General features: G+C 38.0%; 1 long non-coding RNA gene across 2 annotated transcripts in view; it reads right to left on the bottom strand.

Annotated features, from left to right (window-relative positions):
- Positions 1-25,391, bottom strand: part of LOC121962338 (uncharacterized) — a 103,675-nt gene that overhangs the window by 5,363 nt on the left and 72,921 nt on the right. Inside the window, exon 4 of one of the 2 annotated variants that reach the window (XR_015776534.1) lies at positions 14,799-15,738. The exons of the other annotated variant lie outside the window; for it this stretch is intronic. This is a non-coding gene — a long non-coding RNA (uncharacterized LOC121962338). Of the gene's footprint in view, positions 1-14,798; positions 15,739-25,391 lie in introns of those variants that run through there. 2 annotated transcript variants of the gene reach the window in all.

Below are 25,391 nucleotides of genomic sequence, written 5' to 3'. Positions count from 1 at the left end.
TCGAGCTGCGGTTATAGCTCAATTAGGCCATTTAACTGGACTACGGTCCTTGTCCCAGTATACAAGCACTAGGGGAGAATCGATTTATTGACAGTCCAACTCCCGCATGGTAAGTGGCACTGTACATTTCGTACGTACTCTACCACTTTTGGTTGATATTTTGTCTTGTTTTGTTTTCTTTACTTCTTCTTTGTTTGTTTTACCCGGCTTTCTTCTACGAATTAATGCTGTTCAACATCTGGGTCAAAGCCTAGCACAGGGACAATAGAACATGTGTAGGAACGCCTATGCCACTTCAGGTCCGGCTGAGGCATATACATGATTGAGTAAAGGGGCCCCCCCAATTGCATTATCTTGGTGTGCTTGTCCAACTTTAAGAAATTTCAACTTGGTATGATTTCAGGAGGGCTAACATGTTTCCATGTATTTTAAAAGTTCAGTTTTTGTTTTACTAACAGAATAATTCAACTTTTATTTCATCATGTAAATGTACTGAGTGATGAGTGCAGGATTTTACTTAAAGCTGAACATTTCTCATTTATTGGCACTAAGAAAAAGAACGGCTAACATGCAGTGTCAGCAAAAAAGAGAGCTTCCATTGCAATTTATTTTAAAAAAAATATGCTGTCCTTGGGTTAAAAATGCTAAATACAACCACTTTTGTATTTTCCTCATTGCCACTACAACAAATATGTTGTTTGCTCATAAAAAATGCAGCTAAAAAAATCAACATATTTTTGAACAGATAATCATAGCATTGCAAACTTTATGGCAAATTATTAACACCCACTATCATCTGTTTGCCAGGACAAAAAAAGTGATAATTTATGACTCTCATATACCTTAATTTAGCTCCGGTCTATTAGAAAATGGCATCACATATTAGTAATTCCACCTACATATCTCCAGTTAATGAAAGCTTTTTGATTTGTTGATTTAGAAACCCAGGTTGGTCTTCCTTGAGGGAAACAGCACATTAAAGCATTTAAGTTTATATTAAAATAATATCTGAGGAGAAAATTCCACAAAAGTTACACAATTGACTTTCTACTTGAGCCAATTACAACATTCAGGCTTTGTACTCAGAGAAATACTCATTTGACTGCAGTTGACAAAGGCAAACTTGTAAAGTGGCACTTTGGCTGACTTTTTGCTTGCTCCATTGTTTCTGAAAGACCAGTGACAGGGTCATTTATAAAGCTCTGCAAGCCAACCCAGGAGATGGACACAGAAAAGGTGGCGTGGCTCAAAGGTCCGAGGCTAACCCTCCAGCACTGACTCTCTCCCACCGCTCTGCTTATAATTACCTCACTGACAGAGAAGTGGAAAGAGGCAGGATGCAGGATGGCACTGGAGCTGTAGCAGAGTGGCAAAGGAACAACAGGACGCTGGCTAAGTGGAGCCAGGAGAGATGCTGAGGTAGAGCAGGGTGGAAGAGGTTGCCTGAATCCAAGTCCCATAAATTCCCTATTTCTATTTCCTCCCCTAACTGTTATTCACTCATTTGACAAAGCCGACCATTTGTATGCTGCAATTCATCTGACTGGTACATTTGTCTTTAAGACAGCTTTCCAAACTTCATTGTGGTCTGGACCAGTAACACTCCAATCTTCGGTCTAAACTGATCCAGACCAATCACAGTAGCAAACAGCTGCCTTACTCACACGAGTGCATATAAACAGAGGCTGGCCACAAATTGTTAAGCAAACAAAGTGCTGATTTTCTAAATGCCTCAACTGCATTCTCAAAGGAAACTGCTGCCACTCCCATGAAAAATGGCAAAACTCAATTGATTAGTGGTCAATGGTTGGAAATAAGTGGAATTAAAACGAGATGTACTAACTGGATTGAGGCTTTGAACCAGCAAACAGTCTCTGGACATGACACATCCTGCTTAATACAAGTTTACAGAAATCACAGACAAGCACAAGACTTTAACTCTTTGTCGGCAGACAAAATAGTAGCACTTGGCTGCGTCTATGATCTATGTAGCTTGTACAGTCTCTCTCTTTTTCTCTCACACACACATACACTAATTCAATCAAAGCTATAATTAGGAGGTTACTATTTAAATAATTTCTTCCTTATTTTTAGGAGTAACTATAATGACTTTTTTTCCATGCATGCATTTAACAGATGGTGCATGCTACAAACTGACATGACATGGGAAAAAAGGAAAACCCAATCATAAATATCACATAAGATAAAAAGATACAACATCATATGCATTATACACGATTAAATCATTATCGTTTATTTTACATTTGCAACGCGGATCGCTGAGAAATTTAAATTGATTTACAATGATTGAGAGTGGTGCCATGCATACTCATGGCCTCATCAGAGAGTGAATGATATGCTTCATGTGTGACCCGCTTCATCTAACAGAAAGCTTGCTGCAATTCTTTAACTTTCACTGAATGACTATTGATCGCCTGTTCGCTAATTAGCTACAAATGGCCAAATATCTTCATCGGAAAATGTCAGTTTGGTGGCAGGGTTGATGTCTTATCTTATGCAATAAATATTGCATATATCTGTGTATGTCTTTGTGTGTACATATGTGTATGTGTGTGTTTTTTGGACAGCAATTTGTGCTTTTGCTTGAAAAGTGCTCTACAAATAAAGTTTATCATACTACTACTACTACTACTACTACTACTACTACTACTACTACTACTACTAATAATAATAATAATAATAATAATTTTTATTATTATTATTATTATTTACCCTCTTATTCAGCCATGTCTCCGTAGAATTGTGTTTAAATAAAACTTTTTGGAACAGAAAATATGCTTTGAGGGAAACATAATGCTGAGGGAAAAACGTTTTCTATTAACATAATGAGGAATGTTGCTAATTAACATATGTGGCAAGTCACACAAAATCTGATACTTCAGCAAAATGTTCTTTGACAACATATTTGAAAAATAACTGATTTGCAGAGGAATGCATTTAGTTGTCTGTGAAATATCTGTACTCAGTAGGCAAATAATACAGATTTGAAAGAAAGAGAAAGGAAAACAACTCTGTTCTTTTTCCCATAAGATACTGACATTTACTTTTAAGAGTTAAATTCATTGCATATTTACTAGGAGTGAGTGATATGACCCTAGAATAATACCACTATATTTCAGAGTATTTTGGTAATAACAATATTCTTGATTATATTACAAACTACTGAAAAATATCAAATACATTTTATTGTTATTTACAAGAACATACAACTGCAACAAAATAATTGATATACTTTTATATGTCAGCATAAATGTAACAGTTTGCTTTCAGATATTCAAGAAAAAAAATCACAAATTGTATGCCATTTCTTTAATTTGTAGAGAACAGTAACCGGCTGCAAATTTGCTACCAGCCTTGCTTGTTATTACGGTGCATAACAGTATAATGTCATTATGTGAGCAAGTTGGAATATTGTCATTATCACAATATGAATTAAAAAACATTAAACTTATATCAGTATCACCCCTAATATGTACTATATTTTAGACTGTAGTAACTTATTTTAAGAATTTTTAGAAATTTAGGTCCTAGATTTGAGGATGAAATGCTCTGTTCACCCCTCCCTAACTGGTCAGCGACAGCTCCCTGCAGAAACAGAAGCACCCAAACACTCTGAAGCCCTTTGTGCTTCAGGTGTGCAGGTTCCTGGCTGACCATACTTGCTAATCCCTCCAATGAAATGCATAGCTCAAAGTAAGAGAAATGTACGCTCTTTCTCAGAGAGATGTCAAAAGGGAAACTCTGAGACACCATGTGAGTAATATGGCAAATGAAGGACTTTCAAAACATTCCCAGAATGACTGCAAAGAAGTTTACAGTGACTGGATTTGCTTATTGCCCCCCACCTCAGCTCTCCTCCAGGCAGCCGAGTCATGTCTAGCTGCCAAATGGGTTACTATCAGCAACAGTGAAGTGGCAGAGGACCCACTTAAACACAGGCAGAGCCAAGAAACTGATCTGCTGTGAGAAGAATGTCTGGCTGTCTTCCCGTGTCATGCAGTGGTGCTGATGGGCTGATAAAGGTTTTGCCAAGTGGATTCTTCCCTTCCTGTGACACTCCTGATTGGCCAAAGACAGAGTAAGAGCTCTTTTTTCCCCTTTCCAATCTGGAACTAAAAAGACCTGGAGGATAATTGTGACAAGCTGACAATGCTGACCCCCCCCACGCCCAGGTCAGATTTCTCCACACTTCCTGCCCAAAAAACAAACTATCCAATAAGGATTTTTAAACCATTACATTATCAGAGGACTTGTTCCCCAGAGACTTATTTACTTATCAGTTTCCTCACTAGGATAAACGTTACACATAAACTGTGATGACTCCGACTGACAGGCCAGTGATGTTGCAGGATGGGCTCCTGCTGGTTTGTTTGTCATTCTACTACTTGTTGAGATGTTTGTCAGCGGCAGACAGCTACTGCCGGCTGATTAACTGCTATTGTCTCCGATTTGTGTTTTGTGTCTACAAAGGAATGAGAAAGCTAACTACGGTTTTATAGCTGTATGACAATATCAAGCTCAAATGGATCCTAACAAATCAGAAAACTAGGAGGTGAATGTGACACCATTTACCACAAAACTGTATGAAAATGTTGATTTAAAAAAGTTTCATGGTTTCTGAGCAATATATATGTATCTGGCAAGAACAAATGGCTTTTCCTTGTAGCATAGTTAAGAATAATGATGATCAGCAATTGCTTTAACAGCAGAGCGACGCCCTGACACTAAAAAGGCAAGCACATTTTTGCCAAAAGCGTGACGTTAACAGATGATTTCCCGAGGAATGGTTTGTTTAAGGGCCTAATGTATCTGAGCTATGTCAACAGCTAGTTTCACATGTCAGCAGTGTTGTATATTTAAACCTTTTTACACAGTTGATTTATGGTGCTAATGAGTGATATACAGGGCTTTAATTTGTGTAGTCTTTATGTCAAATGTCAAAACAAGGGAGATACACAGACCAAAGCACATCTGGACAATTAGACTGCCTGCAGTTAAAGGTCCAGTGTTAAGGATTTAGAGGCATATATTGTCAGAAATGGAATATAATAAGTATGTTTTCTTTAGTGTTTAATCGCCTGTAAATAAGAATCATTGTGTTTTTGTTACCTTAGAATGAGACATTTATGTCTCCATATGAAGCGGGTCCATGTAAGGGGCCATGTTTCTACAGTAGCCCAGGATGGACAAGCATGGGTCTTAATGGGGCCATTCACATTTTTGCATTTTTATGATGCACACCTGAGTTAGCAGCCCCTGCGTGATGAGCAGTGCTGGAAAAACACAGATTTTTCAAAATTAAACCACTTTATTCAGTGTTTTTACCAGTTTAAATAACCTGGCCTGTTTGTTTTAGTGGAAGAGATCTGTGTCAATAACGTCTGGCCTCATTGGATGTTTAACCTACTTTTGGAGAGGAGGAGACCTCTGCAGATAATCCAGCTCATTATGAACAATAAACACTGAAGGAATTCTAACCGGTAATTCAGTTGGTCGCAGTCTAAAAACCTCACTGCTAGATGCCACTGAATCCAGCAAAATAGTACATACTGTTTATTTAAATAATGCAATATACTGTTCTTCTCGTTATGTGATACACATTTTGTAAAGAAACAACAGCAAACAGTGATGACAGTAATAAGCAGTAAGAGGTTTTTTTTTCTTAATATGGAATAAAATTAGACTGTCAGCTTTTTTCGTTTCAGGCTTATTGGTTGACTTCACCTTAATTATCTTTCGTTTTAGACAATCTTTGTACTCTTCATACAAATCCAACCACCCAACACTCATTTGTTAATTTCCACAGTTTATAAGTTGATTTGCAGCAAAATATGTTCACAATGGAATTACAGTAATGACCTGGCCTGCCAGTCAACACAAGAGGAGGTGAAAGCAATTTTACACTTGGCCCACAGAGACCGTAATTCTAATTTGAATGGTTGTATGTCTCTTGTTTTTATTGTTTGAACCATTTATTTGAAAAAGCACACAGGGGCTTGGTAGACGTCATGGCAAGAAGAGAAAATTATGACAAGTGTGTAACTTATTAATTTATTGTAGCTTAATTAAAATTGTTCCCTTTTCATTTGTTTAACTCATTTGAGAAATAGGAGTCATGTGATGGAGGGAGAACGGATTATTTAAAGGTACTCAGAATTCTAGGATTAACGTTTAGAACATCTTAAGTATTAGAAGATCCCTGACAGGCATTGTTAAATCAAGAGAATGGTATGGGGAAGACGTTAATAAATCAGAGAACTATCACGCTCTTTTGGAGATGCAAACAAAGTTTTTACAGATTGAGTTTAAGCGGAGTTATATAAAATATTGAAATATTTTGTAGAAGGAGAAAGAGAAGGATGTTGATATTATCATGGTCAAAAAGGATGTTTTAATTTCACATATATTTGTCAGAAACATAGAGATAATAGAACTACTAAAATAAGGCAACAGGATTTAACTGTCCTTGATGCACTATACACAGTATGCATGTGTAACAGCACATTGCCTCATATTGAAGCATTCATACGAAGAGGGATTTAGGTTCAACATTTACGACACCAGATTCAAATCAGTTTTCACACACGACTCTCAAATGCCATCAACTTATAAGATATAATGTCAAGGTGTCGCTATGTTTACCTCTCCTTAACACTGAATTTATCAATATTTTCATATTGATAATGGATCAAATGCTGAAGTGTAATGTAAAAAATGTCACCCGCAGTAATAAACCCAAAGAGAATTGTCAGCTCACTCTGCAATTCCCCTCAGTGGCTTTACTGTTGTGGTTCACTCTCACCAAAGCTGTTTCCAGCCGCAGCAGGCAGCTTTTTTCAGCACAAATGCTCTCACTAATCCATTGTCTACTACCTTCCCCGCACCAAATGGCAGACACACAAAGTTAGCTGGTGAACAGAGAGGAGCATTTAGCTGTTAAAGAGGCAAATAATTTCATGAGGAGTTGGAGGAGTAACAAATCCTCATTCCCAACTTGTCATATACAGTTGGTCAGTTGCCCTGCACATCAAGCTATGATAGTTTTGTATGCCTACAGCATCAGTTTTCCACACTCGGGAACAGTGCGTCAACATACGTTTGTTAAATGCATTGTGTCTTTCTAAAATATGCTTTCACAGGAAAGGACAGTCTGTGCCTGTTAAATGTATACAGTCTCTTTCCAAAATAAACTCATCGTAGGTAAAAACTTTGGTTTTAGGTTAACTTAGGTTTAGGATTAGGTTTAGATTACAAAACCACGTGGTTAGGTTTGGAAAAAACTAACATGGTTTGGCTTGAAATGACTCACATACGTCACGTGAGTCGTGACAATGTCACTGGCATAGTATGCTACTCATGCACACTATGTTCTAATTAAAATAACTCAAATGACCTATGGTTTCTTACAGGACATGACCAGTGGTCTGTCAGTTGATTGTTTTACACATCCACCTCTCCTCCTGCCCACCCTATGTGGACTTTCTGGCTCTTTATCCTACGACAGCTGCTCAGAGATTCAAAAAATGCCATCGCCTGCTGCGTCTCATAATGCTGCAAAAGGGTGCCTTGGTGTGTCAATATCTGACGCTTAGGACCATCATGCGTCAGTATTTGTTAGGCATGAGACTGGATTGTGTGGAGACAAAAACACAGCTAAAAAGGAGAGTAAATATTAGACTTAGATTCAGCAGGTGGCCAGAAGCACGACTCCACATGAATGCTAATATTTCTCTGTGTCTGCTGAATGTGTAAATATTTAACTGCCAAATCAGCTTTATGAGGTGACAACTTGTCAGGAGTGTGTTTAAAAGTGGCCAAAACATGTTAATGCAGGTTTAAAAAACATTTCCAACAATGCTATCCTCAATGAATAAACAGAATTTGGTTCACAATGAGCTCCTCACTGCGTACATGGCCATACTTTCAAACTCGGTGTTATTCTGAGAAATAAGCTACACTTGCGGTGTTAAAGGTTCTGCTGTAACAAAGTAAGAAAAATGAGCACATCAGGCCAAAGTGCAAAGCAGCTTTCTTACAGTGATAGTGACTCCACTGCTCGTTACAGCTGCCACGGAGGACAAGATTTATTAAAAATGGTTTATTTGTAGAGCATGTTTTCCAAACCTCCAGTCACTGCAAATAGAAAGCACTTCTTAGCCCTTCTGTAAACATTTGAGGCACAACAGATGGGTCTGAATCCAAAGGTCATGTTGTCATATTACAAATGGACTTACGATGCAGACATATGCGGCTCTTTAGAGCTTATGAGTCGTGTTTTCTGGGGTGGCAGCTAAACATTTGCCTTGCTTGTAATCCACAGTGCTCAGCCTCCTTTAGGGGGTACGATCAACAGTACCTTGTCTGAACACATAAGCACTAACTACAACCACACGCAAAGTTTGTCAACTGTACTCTTAAGGTGGGCTGAGTCATGTTACAGTACTGTGTCAGAGAGGAAATCTATGCCGAGCAAAATTACCAATCTCATGCTCAGAGACAATTTTGTGCTTCACTGCTATTTTTGAGTAAACCCTTGCACCTTTAATATTCTTAAATAGTGAATTACTGAGTAGGTAGAGAAAATAATACTATACATTATAATATACATGAAATATACATTTACTAAATGTTGAGGTTAACATTTTTAGCTCAAAGAGGGAGTTTTAAAGTCTTCTATAAAAAGACAGATCTTTGACAGCATCTTTCTATAGCATAATTTGGGGGAATCCAAATATTATTATACCATTTCCAAGACTCAGTTCTTACTTGGTGGAAGAGAAAACAAGGCTGATGACATTTGTAACACATTAAATGGTTGAATTAAAGATGAAATACCAAAGATCTCTATCCAGAATAACAAAAATATTAATAACTCCAAACGCCACCATTTTTCTGCCCAAGCTCTTCCTGTGCATCTACAATTGAGGATTTAATAATAATCTACAAATATTGTCCCAAATCCCTTTTCATAAGATCACTCTGTAATCAGAAAAGGAAGGATGCAAAGACCTACTTTAAGACAAATTCATCTGTAATCCTACCATATTGTGATGTATTGGATTATAGCATCAGGAGGTCTGCAAAAAAAGAGAAAAAATTTGGGCTATTATTTGTTGTTCAAAATGATGTAAATCTTCCTTTTATATGAAACACCGCAATACACATTATGAAAATAAAATCTGCATTAGTTTTCATTTAAAATAATAAACCTAAAGTAAACAGACAGACATAAAAATGTCAGCATTGTAGCACAGGAAAAATCTTTGTTTAGGATTTTTTTGTGGTGAATTAATTACTTTTTTAAGTAGCTGGGTATGGGTGGGGGTTTCTTGGGGGATATTTCACAACATGAACAAAACAAAAACACCTGAGCTATCTCCATGTACTGATAAAAACCTTAAAATGCAACTGAAAGTCTAAAAAAACTCTAGGATCATTTCATCACGAGATATTTTACAGTTCCTAACTGTTGTTTCAAAATGACTGAGCAGTAATGGTTGAGTAAAAGCTCTCTCTTTCTTGAGAGGGAATTAATACATCCCATAATTTGCCTCTCCACTAAAGAGGCGTGGAGCGTCACAGCGTCTTATGGAGTTGCTTCTGCTATAAAAGAATTGCATTAGTCTGGATTTCAGTGGGGGGAGGAGGCACAGGGGCTCACTGACACTGTCACTTCATAGCAAAAAGGTTGTTTGTCCCTGTGTCGTCGTGTATTTCCTCCGGGTGCTCCAGTTTCCTCCCACAGTCCAAAGACTTGCAGCTCAGGTTGACTGGAGACTCTAAATTGCCTGTAGGTGTGAATGTGAATCTGTCTGTCTGTCTGTGTGTGCGTCTTGTGTTAGCCCTGTGATAGACTGGCGGGTGTTACACCCAGTGCATGCTGGGATAGGCTTCAGCCTGGCACGACCCTTAAAATAGGAATGAGTGGGTATAGGAAATGGATGGATGAGTTTCAATAGAGTGTTAATGTCCCATGATGGTGTAAGTCATGTTTCACGGACTCAACTTGAATACTGCATATCAGAACTCCTCATATATTAAGTATTATATAGAAAACTGCACTCATATCATATTCAAGCCTGAGCTTCCTTTACCAGAAGTATATATTTATAAGTAAAATAAGTATCATTACACAGTTATTAGCCATTAAAAGCTAAATATCAGTTAGTATTTTGTGCATAACTGTGAGCAAGCACACCACATCACTGTAGACACTTAACACGGTCTGCAATAATAATCAGTGTCAGATGTGGGGATGCCGTGTAGCTGTAAAGGCTATAAATGTGCTTATACTTGTGGGACACAAGGGCTTAGTAAAAGCAATCCAAAAAAGGCATTCATGTAATCCCACGAAAAAAAAAAACGAAAAAAAAACAAAACAAAACATCTGTAGGATTGTTATTGGACTGACTATTCATTAAAAGTTTAATACAAACTGCCTGCTGATAACTTTTTAAGAAATATGTAGAAAGAAGACTTTTAAAGCGATATTTAAGCACCCTGGATTCTTGTTTTTCATTATAATTGATAATATGTTTATTTCTCAAGTACTTGTTTCAAACTATTTGGTTTGTTAATTTATGCTGATTAACTGTTTCCCCGGTAATTATGCTTACGTAATTACAACATTAATCTTTTGTGTGTGAATTTCCTGCACAAAACTTTCAACTAAATACAGATTCAGTGACAAAAAGGTATTAAAAAGCCGAATAATGTCTCTCAATCTGAGCATATATATCTTAATTTGAAATATTGCTTATAAGCAACTGGAATAACTGAAAAATGATGGGTTGAAATGAGGGCTTGCCTTGTCCTCAACTACCTATGATCAAGAGCTCAGATGGCCATTTTTAGTACAAGGATAAAAGGTCCCGTCGGGGGTCTCGGAGAGCAACAAACCATCTGCAGGTCTATCAAAAAATGGCAAAAAGAGGTCTGAGGTGGGCTCATCTACATTCCCCTGACACTGCAGGACCCCTGGAGGACTGGACCGGACATAAGAAGCCATAAATGATTTTCTTAGCACCGCAGGTCTTTACTGTGTTCAAGGAAATGACCAGAGTGTATGAGATAAAAGCAAGCGTGTTTTAGAGCCCGGAGAGTCGGGGTGACGTGAATGACAATATAAAGGTTGCAGGCGAAGGAGCAGAGGAGGAGGAGGGAAACACTATGAGGAGGTGAATGGAAGTCACTGAGGTTTTCATGTGTAGCAAGTATGAATCATTTCTCTTTGATATTTCTTGCACTACAAGTGTATAGAAAATGCATGCAAGCAAAGACAATTTAGAGAAAAGTTTTGATCCGTACAAAACCTCTCTCTATTGAAAAATTACAAAACTACTTTTTGTAATTTCTCTATTCATTATTAACACAGGTCATAGACCTATTACTTCTCAAGGTATTGACAAAACCCACCCCTCTCCACCTTCCCCCATCTAACCCAACAAAGCTAAATTGGAGAATCGTTGAACAAACTTTTGCATGTAATCATACACATATTTTATTCATGTAATGATATGCAATAATAGCCAAATCCTTCCGTGTCAGCAGTTCCTGCATGCATGGCCCAAACAGAGCATCCTGTAACTGAATAGATAAACACTGTTTGCCAATAGATACCAGAATGAGTCGCTAAATTTAGGACACTTAGAAATGCATATTTCTTTTTAGTTAAACTCACTACACATTTTGTCCAACTTAATTACACACAATGTTGTGCCCTACTTACATCTGCACACTTCAGTTTCTCTAGCAGGGGACCGAAATGGCAGTAATAATAAATTTCAGACTCTCCTCCTTGACAGACAACTTATCTAACTTTGAAGGCAGTAGCTCCAAGATGGCTAAGCTGCTCCAAAAAAGTGGAAACTGTCAAGTATGACTTGTGTGTGGTGAGGAACGAGCTGGAAACTGAATCGCGCTGCAAGAAAAATATTTCACATACACTGTATCGTATTCTAATAAACCACATTCCCCACCAGTGGGGGATTATGACTGTCCATTTGTCTTGGCTGGGCCACCACTGATAGGGAGACACTCCCTCTCTGTGTCTGCACCATGCAAAGTTAAAAGCGACGCTGGCGACTGCTGCAAGTCATTTGTCTCTGGTAACACCGGTTCGTAGGAAGCTGGGACCTCAGTTCTAGTGGATGATACATTATTGCTATCACTTGCCCTTGTTTAATTACATCCATGTATGGGGTCTGGTATCATATCCTTCAAAGCTTATCCATTATGGGAAACTTCAACCAAAGTCCACGTTATTGTGTCATATAATCTTGTGTTTGACAGAATATGTGTAAGAATATTTCAGCAATAACTTAAGAAACAGTATGGTGTCTCGACAGCTTATCCATTAATACGGTTTATCACGGACACAGAATATAAAAATGAATTCTTTAAGTCTTTGAAGAACAACTTCTTTTCTTCTTTGAGTGAGTGATTTTGATTTGAGCCCGGTGTTGTTTATTATCACTTCATTCAATTTTCAGCACTGCCTTTAAGTTCCAATATAAAATAAAAATCCAATACAATTTTACCTCGCGAGAACATATGCTGTACATGCATGGAATTCATGTATTAAACATAATGCCACATGTGTTACAATTGTTCAAAGCCATACACCTAAAAAGAGAATATTAGATAAGAAAAAATCAATATATTTCACACCATTATCACTGCATCAGGTTTATATGTTTCATGTGCATCTATATATTTGTATGAGGTGTGCTTTGAAAGGACGTATAGTTATTTATTAAATTAATACATTCTTATCCAATTTTAAAGTATTCATAATGCTGGATTTTATTTGCATTTGCATTATAAGACATGTTTAAAGTAAACTTTGAGAAAGAAGCAGAGGGAAAAATATACCCCCAAAATAATATAGATGGGGTATGTCAATTTAATTTCCATTTGATTTTTATTTAAGCACTGGTGCTTTACTCTGGTGAATTTGTTTTTTTAGATTGTTACCTCCAGCCATGTATAGATCTGCAGAAAGTCTAAATTATTACCATTAACCATATAATTCATATTGTATTGAGTCACCCACTGATATACTTAATAGTATTGGCTGACATTATATTTCAGTAACAAAAAATACATATGGAACTTGAAATTTATACATCTCTATTTCATACTGTGAAATTTTGAATCACTATTTCTTTTTCTGTCAGCATTAGCAGATTGAATTCAAAATCTGTGAACGTCATACACGTTTATTTACTTAAAATTTTTTACATTTCTATTACATATTGTGAAATTCTGATTCACTATTTCTTTTTGTCAGTATTAATAGAATTAATTCAATGTGTAGGCTGTGAATGTCATACAAGTTTATACACTGTCCAATGTCCAAAAAAACATATATATGCTATGTAGAATGTGTTCATTTCAATAACATATTGTGAAATTTTTATTCCCTTTTTTTTCTGTAAATATTAGCAGATTTAACTCAATGTGCAGACTATGAACGTCATAGAAGTTTAATTTTACTGTCCAAAGTCCACAAAAGGCTCATGTACATAAACTCACTGACACAAATTGATGTATTTCTAAACTCGTATTGCAACACATGCCAATTTGTTCAGGAGAAACAGTTGTGTTTGTGCTTACTTTGCCCCCCGTAGCCAAACGAAAAGCATACATAAACAAACTAAAATGAGCTCTGCATGAAGGCTGATACATCTTGCTTTATGCTGGTGCTACACAACAGCTTGATGGCCGATTGATATTACTTAATGGACTCAAACATTTCTAGTTCATGGTAGCTGCAGCATTAAGTTCACTAGCATGAATAAAAGCCACTCCACAAAGTAAGGCACATATTTGTCTGACATGGCAGCGCTCTGGGGAACAGTTGGTGTGTGATAGTGAGCATCTCTGTAGTTCACATAATGTAAAACTAAACAATCCCAGCAACTCTCCCTGTTAACACACAGCCTGGATATATTTGGAGAGTTAGGCTCTTGTCCTGCAACTGTTTCCTTTTATTCATATTACCCATGTTTCTATTTGTAAGCATTTCGCATGCAATAAGATCCTTGTGTATTCATACAAGAATGCATTCTACATTCAGCAGCTGCAATCTTAAGTCGAGTCTTTTTTCTTTCCTTCCCCCCGTTGATGAATTGAATAAGAACATCCCTCTGTTTCTCAGAGGAGGATATTTCTCTGAGTAGCAAAAATGCAACAAATCCACAATGAAAAGCAAACCGACTCAATCTTGACTGATACTCTCCCCTAATCTCTTCTTGAGAGAGTGAGATAGATCTACATTTTGAGCTTACCACCAAACTCAATCGCTCCCTGGATGACTAATGTGTTGCTGGGACAGAAGCTTTGCAATGTGTGGTGAGATCTCCCAGGGCCTTTGTGGCTCTCACATGCTGGACATCCCCATTGAGACAGTAAAGAATAGGTGGTCACTAGGTACGGACACAATGAAACAGAACTCAGGGACTGAAACAATTGCTTGAGCTGTCAGTGGGTGACAGAAACTGTAATTAATGATATTTTCTATTTTCACAGAAGAGAATGAGCATCTGACAGAAGCATTATTAATGAGCGCAGCCTTGTTGGAGGGAATAATGGCAGTTTATTAGCAGCAAGACAGATTTAACAGATCTCTCTCAAACAAAGGGTTGAGACACATTGAAAAATGAAGACAATCTGCCCTAAAGAGCCAATGGGAGAAAATGTTCAATACAACAAAAATGTTGGTATTGTGATCTTATTCCTTTTTTCCCCCTCGATACCATCTGTTAGGCAAGTTGATAATAAAAGAAGTCTGCTTTTTTTTTTTTTTATATCTTATCTGTTGAAAAGAGAATATGTTCCAAATAGTACCACCAAGCTAAATATTTCTTACTCTGTGGTAATTTATCTGCTCAAACTATTGTTTGACAGGTACATAGATGGATATGCTTATTTTAAGAGACAAAAACACACATGACTTTTGAGAGAAAAGTTGATTTATTTATGAGAATTCTAAAGATAATTGCTTCATTGGCAGCACAGCTATATCAAAAGATTGATTTGTTGTCAATAAAATGTGCACCTAAACCAAACAAACATCCATTGTACTGTTTTTATCAGTGGCCTCAAAGAAGTTAGTACTTCAGGAAAATACATTTCTCAGTCTTAAAAGACACAAAGATGTTGAATAAACCAAAAAGACTGTGAATATTTCTGTTCATAGAATCCAATAGGTAGACAATAGTTTGCCACCACCAATCCAACCAATCATAATGAGAAACTGCGCAATTACCCTAAAATTATCCCATTATTTCTTACAATATCTTATGGATTTAGGCAGAGAATAACTATTTTTGAAGTAATGCTGATAATAGCAATATCGCCACTGGGTGAAAAAGATTTGTGAAACGTATTCCGGCAGTGTTTCAACAGATACTCTGCTTAATTCATCTCACTGGACTGAAATATGGCTTCGATGTGACACTACAGGCATATGCCACTGAATAGATGTATTAGATGATTTCCAGAAATGAAATGATCCCCCCCCCTACCCCGAACCTATTTTCAGTTCTTGTAATTGATTCTCATCCAGCAAGTTTGACTGTATTATGTTTGTTTGAAAAGTTAAAAGAATTCGGCTAATTTCTCCCCAACCAGGCAATACTTAACCAGATTAGAGTGGCCACTTCAAGCTTTGTTGATGCATCCAAGAGAGGCAGGGCAGCCCAGCTGCAAAAGCTGATCAAAAGAGAGAGGGGGAATGTGATATTAGCATCAAGTGCTTCAGCGAGTGACTCAGACAAAAACATTGAAAAAAACATCATTATTAGACACTTCCTTTACCCATGTTTGGAAGTGAATATATCTGTTTGTGAAGCAGCTGTGTGCATCCATACATGGCATTGATTCGTACTTTAACCAGCATTATAAGGCAATTCCTCTTTTCCCTTTTGCATCCCGTTATTGGTAGTATGCTAATGACATCCGCTGTGATTAGTGATTTTCTTCTAATCTTTATTCCACGGTGGCCTGAGCAATCACAGAGGTAGAGCTTCGAGATTTACAGCAGCGAGCTTCTTCTGACTGCTCTTCCCGTCTGCCCTGACTTGATTTAATTTGAATAATAACTAAAAATTTTGATTCAAAGGCCACTTTGGTGCACCACTGTGCGTTTGCAGATTCAGGAAACACACCCACAGGAACATAGGAAAGCCTCTTTTTCTGTCATGACCTAACCTGCTTTGGGTAAAAGGTGTTTAAAGAGGGATGTTCCTGCTTCATCACTAATGCTTAAAATGCTAATGCCTTGCATATGAATGAGTCTAGACTGATTTTTTTTTTTTTGTCTTAAGCGCAGAATTTATGTGTCGATCTAATAATCTTAAAGCAAAATTATCTCCAATTAATTTTACATGTGACACTGAACAGGAAGTACACCCACTTGTCAATATCAGCCTTACATTGTATGGGTCCATCGTTTCAGATCTATACAGATTTAATTAAACTTTGCAGAGAACAACTTGTACTTGTACTTCTACTTGTTGTTTGGTGATAAGTGATTGAATCCGTCTGAGTCTTTTGTGCTGAAGCACTTGTAGAGACAATATAAAAGTCTATTGTATCCCCTGGGGAGTGTGGGGGCTGTCCAAATAACTGTGTGGTCTCACACCGTTTCCAAGCATTTGAACTGGAGTCCATCCAGAACACGGCCAAATGGATTATTAGATTTTTCTCCAAGTTAACTAGCATTAAAGACAAAAAAAGAGGTTACAGAAACTGTACTAGCCACAAGTCAATTTAAAATCCAGCTTAAAACATTTACTATGACATCATTACAAAGATCAAAACCCCTCCTGTGCCAAGTATTAAAAAGAGGTCTGTCATTTATTCTGGTAATTCAAATACTTTCATAAGTTTCTGTTCAAGTCTGCCTGTTATAAAGTGTCTTTGAATGGAGACACTACAGGGTGCAGTTACTGGTGCGAGTTTGCATTGAAATGCACCTGGAAGCCCTCCCTAATTGGCAGCCATCTCATTTGGCTTTGATACCGCACCTCATCATCTGCACGAGCAGAACAGGCCATTGTCTGGGGAGGAAGTGCAGGTGAGAAACAGGCTAATCGCCTAAGACAACGCAGACAGTGCTCGGGAGGAAGCAGAAGTTCAACATAACGCCATAAAGCAACTCCAAAATAGTGTCAATTACAGCATGTATTCATAATATACTGTACGGCCCTGTGATGTTTTACCGTAGCTCGCGAGGAACTGTATTATACAAAGTAGTAATGTGGGCAGTAAAACCTGAGTTTAGACAGCAAGATCCAAGGACCTTCTAATTAAGAGCGCCATCTCAGGGACAGCATGGGGAGTGATCTAATGGCGAGTGGCCATGCATGCTTTTACCTGCGGTGTGCTTTATCTACCAACGCTTCGCAGCAGGACCTTAGACCGACCTGTCTCCTGCTTTACTGCTGAGATATAGACTGAGACGTGCAGGCACTAGGAGCTAGTCAAGCACCATTACAACTTGAGTGAAACAAATGGGCAAAGTGTTTATGCTAGTTTGTACAAACAGCCTCACCAGTATGAGGTATCATAGGAGTACCTTGGCTTTGGATGCAGGCATGCTGCTCCAGAAGGTGTGGCAATAGCATTCACACCACCTACAGAAGTGAAAAAGACCTCCCGCGTCTTCCTGTGATGGGGTGAAAAGAAGCATTCATGCTATTACTGCGGTGCAGGCTTCATCCTCTCCTTAGCAGCCAACTATAACCCATCTCAGAGACGCGAGGTGCTAATTACAAAAGAGTGAACTTGGGAACTTGGACAGAAATAATTTAACACCAGCATGCAACATCAAGGTCTAACACAGGTGCTTAAGCTCACATTTTGAATATGTTTGTCCTTGAGGAGGGTTTCTTTGACTTTGTGCTTAAACTCGAGCCCTTTCTTCATAACTGCACATCATGTTTCTGTAAATCTATACAATTCTGTGTGGACCTGTAGCTGCAAGCTGTGATTAATCATCCAAATACTGCAGTGTGACTAAGCTATGAGAAAATAATCCATACGGATGGGAAATGGCCTATTGACTAGCCTCCTGATATGTGCAAGTCACATGGATAATTGAAAATGAGGAGAATCAAATTGAAACAGGCGTTCAGGGTGTTCCTTTTTTTAAATTTCAGTAAAGAATAAATGCAGAACATAGGATAAGTCAGTAGAAAGATTCTTCAACAAACAGTGTCAATGCTCCAAAATCTCTTTCAAAAACTGTAGTTCTTTGAATAAACACTGTTGTGCTGCATGTTTTCATAGGTTTAACTTTGTCAGACATTTGTGCAATAATGTATTGGTGTGTCATAACTCTTCTGAGGGTTGAAAAATGGATTTAGTTAAGTGCAGGAAGTATTATGTTTAGCTCAGGGCAAAGTGTTCTGTTGAGTTATAGCAGCCGATTACCCACAGCTCTGGTCCGGGGACTACATGGGGTATTTGTTTACACCAAAGGAAATGAAACTATTTCCATTTAACTGCCCTACTTATTGGCCTCCTTTGCTCCATTCCTCAATACGTGTGATATGTTTCCTACTGTTACAATAAGTATCTTTACTTTGACCACAGCAGATGGAAAAAAAAAAAAAAAATCCCTCCGAGCAAGGAAATAAAAAAGTTGTGTATTACATGAAGCATTGCAGAAGAATCCTGTTTCCCATTATGTCTTCATAACTGACTGAGTTTTTATGCAGAGGTGCTGATGCAATTAGCCATTCGCCTCCTAAATGTGTGCCAGATCGTGCTTGGGTTTCAAAGAGTCAAAGAAACACTATCTTGCCTCAATTTCAGGAGACCTGTGCTTAATTTGGCCTCCTTTATCTAATAGAGACTTTCTTTTTCAAACACCATGTGGCTTGCTGTTGGATGAATCCAAATAACGGACCACAATGGTCAGCCACAAGAGCAGAGGCGGATTCTTTTATCTGCGATATCACCACGTTTTTATCTTCAACTTTAACAAGTTTATCCTCAAGAATCCCCAGTGCTCCTGAGACCATTATCTACGTTCAGTTTTGAATATAAAGACCCGCTCTAAAAGCAGCGAGAAAAATCTAGAAATAGAAATGTGGCCGTTGCTTTTAAAAAGAGCTGAGTGTTAGGCACGACTTCCAACACGAACATTGAAAACACATATTTCACCCACATTTATCTCCATCACTTGACAACGGCACTGACAAAAGCTCCATAACTTGATTTCCAACACGCATATATTCCTCCCACTACAGTGTCAGCATAATCCCCGCCAGAAGTGAGTGCTGCATACGACTGCGAGAAAGGCAGAGAGATCGAGGGGAGATGAGGGGCTGCTGGAGAGAACGATGAGGTTGATCCCTGGTAAGCTGGCCCGTGGCCTCAACCCTCCAGCATTTATCCGAGCAGCAGTGGTGGTAAGCCCGTCACCATTCGCACAGATGAAGAGACACCCCACCTGTCCCTGATTCTACTGCCCCCTGGAGGAAACAATCTGACAGGCAAATGTAATAAATGCATCTGAATGCTTCATTAGATTCCACATTCCACGGTGCTTGTAGATATCACTCATTTTTATGAGTCTCTTACAAAGCAGATCCAGTTTAACTACAAGTGAAACGCTCTTCTCTACTTTGCTTCTCAGACTTTACAACACGGAGTATACAACACAAATCAATATGCAGGAGTATGCTATTCACAATTAATGGACTGTGTGCCTTTGATTTATACACACAAAGCACGGTTAAGAAAAAAGGGTAAAGATTTCCCCCCAAAATAATTTGTTCTGTATTGACGTGGTCCCTGACCCAGCATTACAGCCTAGGAACAAATCTGTAGAGCAAATTTACAATCTACTGTCTCCACAATATTAAATTGTTACCCACCCATTACGCTAGGCACAGATGCCCCATCCAATCGGCAGCTGGTGTGCTGTATATTTCCGTTAATATTTCACATTAGCCTGTGGCGCGACATAATACCAGATGATTGCTTGTCTGTTATGGTATACGATGAGAAGTGTTCAGGGCTGCTAATGTGAGACGTCTCTGTTTACCACTTTGATGGATGGCCTCCCTGATAGGACCTGAGTTACGTTCAGGGGTGTCACAGGAAAAAGATGACAGATGGGCCCAGCTGTTGAAGATATCGACACTTCGACCAGACCATGAAGACATTAATCACAGAGCGGCTAAGCAGCACTGAGGGAGAACGGGTGACTTCTCTTATTAAGACACAAGTTGCGATGCGTATACACTGTATAATGGACCGCACAGTGATCACAAGTTATGAATATCACTGCGTAAGAAAAACGAAGACAATGCTGAAAGCTGAAAAGAACTTAAGCGACCCAAAGAACTTGTAACATGATTAACTGTCACCAGAGATTAGGGGCCAGTAATAAAGATAAACAGGGGGTTGTTGGCGCTGTAATATAATATTAAGTGATGGCAGATATCCAAAAGTTAGTGTCAAAATGAAAAAGAGGACACTAATGGATCTTTAGGATCTTCAGTCTCAGCCGCACCATCTTGTCATGCTGATAAGACACAACTGGTACTCATCGGCTCACTGTGAATAGATATTACTGTTGTTGTGATGTGGTGCTCAGTGATTAAACATTTATTCATCTGACAATATCACCCTGCAGACATATATTAGTAGTATGGTGACTGATAGGTTTTCTCTAATTTTGAAAATTCTTTGACGTTTCATCTTTGCTATTTCATTGATCTTTTTCATAAATATTTCAACATATCATGGTTCTTCTTCATGAACAATAAGCACGTCTGCTTACAGAAATGAAAGAAATTAAATACGGCTGTACAAGAAATGCCTTCCACAGTTGCTGCAGCTCTCTCAGTTTTCACAAGACCAGCTGCCTGCCGCTGGTAGTACAGCTCATGAGTAGAAAATAATATTCATGGGAGATGGAGGAAGTGGGTGATGATGTATGTGTTGAGGGAGGGGCTGATTGATGGGAGATTAAATCTCAATCAGTCAACAGTATGTGATGTTGTCACTGAATGGCTAAAGTTGACCCAGTCTGAAGTTTACACTACAGTCTGAACTACCCAACATTAAGGGATTTTATTTGGTTTCAAATAAACATCCTCACTTGGAATAAAAAAAGAAAAAAAGGGCATTACAGCATCCACTTCTAAAAGTAGGGCTGACCCAAATGCTTCAGGGCATCGAAGCTTTAATTGTTTCTATTGTAACTGACATCAAAATCACTATGTGAATGCTCTGTTTTTGCTTTTTATTTATTTTAAATATCTATGCATTGCATAAAAATCCCCCATATTAATATATATTTATCCAACATCAGTCATTATGCATCAACATAAATTATTTTTAGTCTCATCTCACGTCGGTTACTTACAGCAGGGGTGTCGTAGAGGAGGGAAAAGTGGGACTTATTACCCAGGGACCTATCTGGAGGGGGGCGCTCAAAATAAATGAAATGAAAAGTTTGGCATTGTGTGCAATTTTTGATTTTTGGGAAATCATTGCCATAACTTAATTAAAATTAGCATTGTCTCAATAAATCAGTTGAAAGATTGAACTTGTATATATATAAAAAAAACAACACATATATACATAGTGGTGGTTTTCTGGGGCCCCTTAAAAGCACAGACTGGTTTTTCATTGGGCCCAGAATGTGGTGCTATGCCTCGGAATAGCAGTCCAGTACTGAAACCTGGACAGTTTGACCGCATATGACCTGCTTACCGAACTGTTAGCAAGTTTAGGAAAATATCAATTGTCTGAATTTTTAAAAAATATTGCATAGATGACACCCAAAAGTCGAGTGCCACATACTCCAACTGGTATGTCATAAATCTACAGCGAGCTTTACAAATAACCTGAAAACTGTGAGTGACAGCTCAGCCATAATGCAGCTATAATGGATAATATGCAACCTGCGTGCTAACAAAGTAGGTAATTGTTATTTAAGGTGTATCACCCAAGAACTGTTTTTTAGGACAGTCCTATCTAAAAGTTTACCAAAATGAAAGCTGAACTAATCATGCATTGCAGAATGATAATAAGAGTTGTTTTCCCAACATTAGTACTGAGATACTAGTCCAAAATCACTTTGTCATCATACCATGACACCTTTCTCACAAAGATATAATTAGGGTCATTATGATAGCCCCTTAATGTGCAAAGAAAAGTGATGAAACAGACAACAAAAGTCGAGCTGACAAATTAGACTTGAAATCGTTCATTAACAAAATAATGTCTGGAAGTTCATTAATAACGCTGTTTTTAATTATTCATGGTCTTGTTTCACTACAGCAGTTCTTCTCCTGCTGAGATACATATCTCAATTGGCTAAAAATGTAAAAAAAAAAAAAAAGTCAGAGTGAGGGAAAGAGAGAAAGAAAAAATACAGAGAGAAAGAAAGAGAAAGAGACAGAGAGAGAGGGAGAGATCACAACACATACATAGATGGGTCATTATTTCAGCACTGCAGGGGAGACAGTTAAACACTACTTTGTTCTGTTCAATTTGACTCCGTGCAACATAACATGCAACCATCTGGGTGTAAACCAGCTTATACCTTATTTCAAGCAATTTTATGCATCTCATAAGTACGACAGTTTGACTACCCACAGAGCTGTGTGTTTGCTGCACAGCTTGGTATTCAATGGAAATACAACTACTGTTATCAAATTGCCACTGTGGCCAACAATGGTGAAGCATTGCTTTTAGTACAATGTTGAACACAACATCCGTGCAAAACAGCTGTTTTGTCTGGTCACTTTCTTTAAATAGCCATAGCGGATCTTCCAATAGGCGACAACAGGAACGCCCCCCAAAAAACTTCTTCTCCTTCTTTTTTAAATTTTAAATTACAAAAAAATCGAACACAAGTGTAAATTGATCAAAGGATTTAATGCCAGCGGTAAATCTGCTATCCTGGCAATGCAGTTCACTGTAATGTGGAGTATGATGGAGAGAAGTGTATGGAGACCATTCAAGTAAGAGAGAACAAAGAAAAAAATGCTTATGTTTTTCTTTTGTTTTTTTAATCTATTATCCTTATTTGTTAGCTAAGTTGTTGATTTGTGTAGATTTCTCATTAGTTCGTGTTCTCGTTTGTCAAACAATATAATAGATAGAATGTTTTTTGGGGGGTGGGGGCCATAGGAAGCCTGCCTAGGGTGCCAACTCTGCTATGTCCAGCACTGATAAACGGGTTACTTCTGCATTTGATTTTGACTTGAATTTACCATCACATCTTTTGTGATGGTTGTTCTAGGAATCCACTTTTAAGAGAGAGAGAGAAAAAACAAAAAAACATGAATAAAAAGTAAAAAGAGATGCTATTTCATTTCACTGAAAAATTTCTTACATATAGCCTAAGCATCTGAGCGGTGCCTCGGTGTCTAATGCCGTGACATACTTTAATCCTTCAAATCTCAATTAAACCTCAGCATCATCAAGATCAGCATTAGCACAGCAAACACCAAGAAACATCTTTTTCCAGCTTCCTTCTATCCTCTTAAGTTGAATACCAGATGAGATGTTATGCAACAGACCTCCTTTTGTTTATCACAAATATTAATATCTCTGGTAAACACAATCCTACAACAACAATCTGGTCGGACATGCCTTCCATTCCACGGAAACATCATGGGGTTTGGCGATTGCCCACCGTGGCATACCTGCACAGATGAAACTCATCCTATATTCTAAATGCTAAGTGGTTTCATCCGGGAGTGAGGAATGGAATAAATATGTGGATGGCTTTCCTCACTCAAATATATTCTCAAACATGGCTGCCTGCCCCGGTGCTTAGCAACATCGAAGCCGAGCAGATAAAAAGGAAAGGGAGAGAAAAAAAGGAGGCACAGAGAGAAATCCTTGATGACAGCTGCTTTCTCCATGCTTCTCCATGTTGTAAAGATGTTACCCTCAGAACTGTATTGAGACAACTGACCCATTGTTCCTGGTGTAATTAAAGAGACCACAGCTGAAGACATCGAGACACATGGCCAGAGGGGGCTTTCCTCACTTTTCCAGCACGCTGTCCACTGAAAAGTTATCAAGATTGAGTGGCAAAAGCCTATGATGTCATTATCCAAATTCTGTAATGTTATCTTAGAAAATCATTAGAGATAATTTATTTGACCTTTTAATCGACTGATTGGATGGTTCGTATACATTCATTTATGGCATAACAAGAACATTTGAGTGCAATTGTTCTTTGTTGTTGGATACAGCTATTTTTCAATCTCAAAAAACATCTGAGGCCACTGGAAAACTTTTAGACTTTTAATAACACGCGCTTGAAAGACATGACAAGATGTTATCCTCGTATTGCTTCACTTGTTTTTTTAGATTGCTTTTACTATCATCAAACCTTACAGATTAAAAGCAGACCATTTCTCTACTGTCATTTCTTAAGTTCAAAGAAGCTCTTAGCTTTCACAATTATGCTGAACAACAAGCAGCACTGACTACTTACAAGTGTATACTGTCATCAGTAATAATTTCAATTAATGTCTGAATTACATTTAATACAGTAAACTCATTTATCTGATATATTTGTACTACTGTATCATTGGTTGTGTTATGGTGTTGCACAAATGTCAGCATCTGCAGTCACATTCACACTCGAGCCTCTGCCTGAAGCAGCTGTAAATCGAGTAATTTCACAGTAGCATGAAAAGTTGGAGACAGGCTTAGCAACAATGTCATGCGAGACATGGAATCACATTCATCTATCTGTGTTACTATTTGATACATATCTACTTAAGCTCTGAGAACGACGTCTGTGCATATTCCCTCTGCACTCTGAAAAATGTCCTCATTCTGTTAGCCAGATAATGACCAGTCTGACTTCAAAACAGTCTATTCTAATTAAAGTCCTGGTCCGAGGCGAAGACGCATTCCACCCGCAGCAATCTGATGGACTGGACGGACTCGCATGAAACAAGCAGCATTACAGCAGACTTTGATTACTGAGGTATTCATCGGATGTCAATCATTCAGCATACCTGGTTTCGATTCTTGGTGCATATTTGATATTTAATATTTCTGATCTTGCGCAGTATCAATTAGCAGGACACATTATTACAGAGAATTAAAAACGTGCAATTTGTGCATAACATGAGTTGGTCTGAATGTTAAATTCTGTCTTTTGGGAAATCATAAAAACACACTGAATAATTAGGCTTCATCAAAGGAAAAGACATCTGTCGTGGGAAAAGTAGTATAGTAGTAATGTATGTTATTGTATGTTTTTTTCTTTACATGCAAAGGACAACTTGGAAACATGTTTTGTTTTTTTGTTGTTTTTTTTAATCATAACATACTGTACTTGCAATTTAGTTAATAAGATTAATGTA

The sequence above is a fragment of the Plectropomus leopardus genome, chromosome 5 (assembly GCF_026936395.1).
Source record: "Plectropomus leopardus strain MGB_pleo_1.0 chromosome 5, ASM2693639v1, whole genome shotgun sequence".
Taxonomy (NCBI): Eukaryota; Metazoa; Chordata; class Actinopteri; order Perciformes; family Serranidae; genus Plectropomus; species Plectropomus leopardus.
Note: the sequence above shows the minus strand (reverse complement) of the source record. Positions and strands in the feature narration are given on the sequence as shown.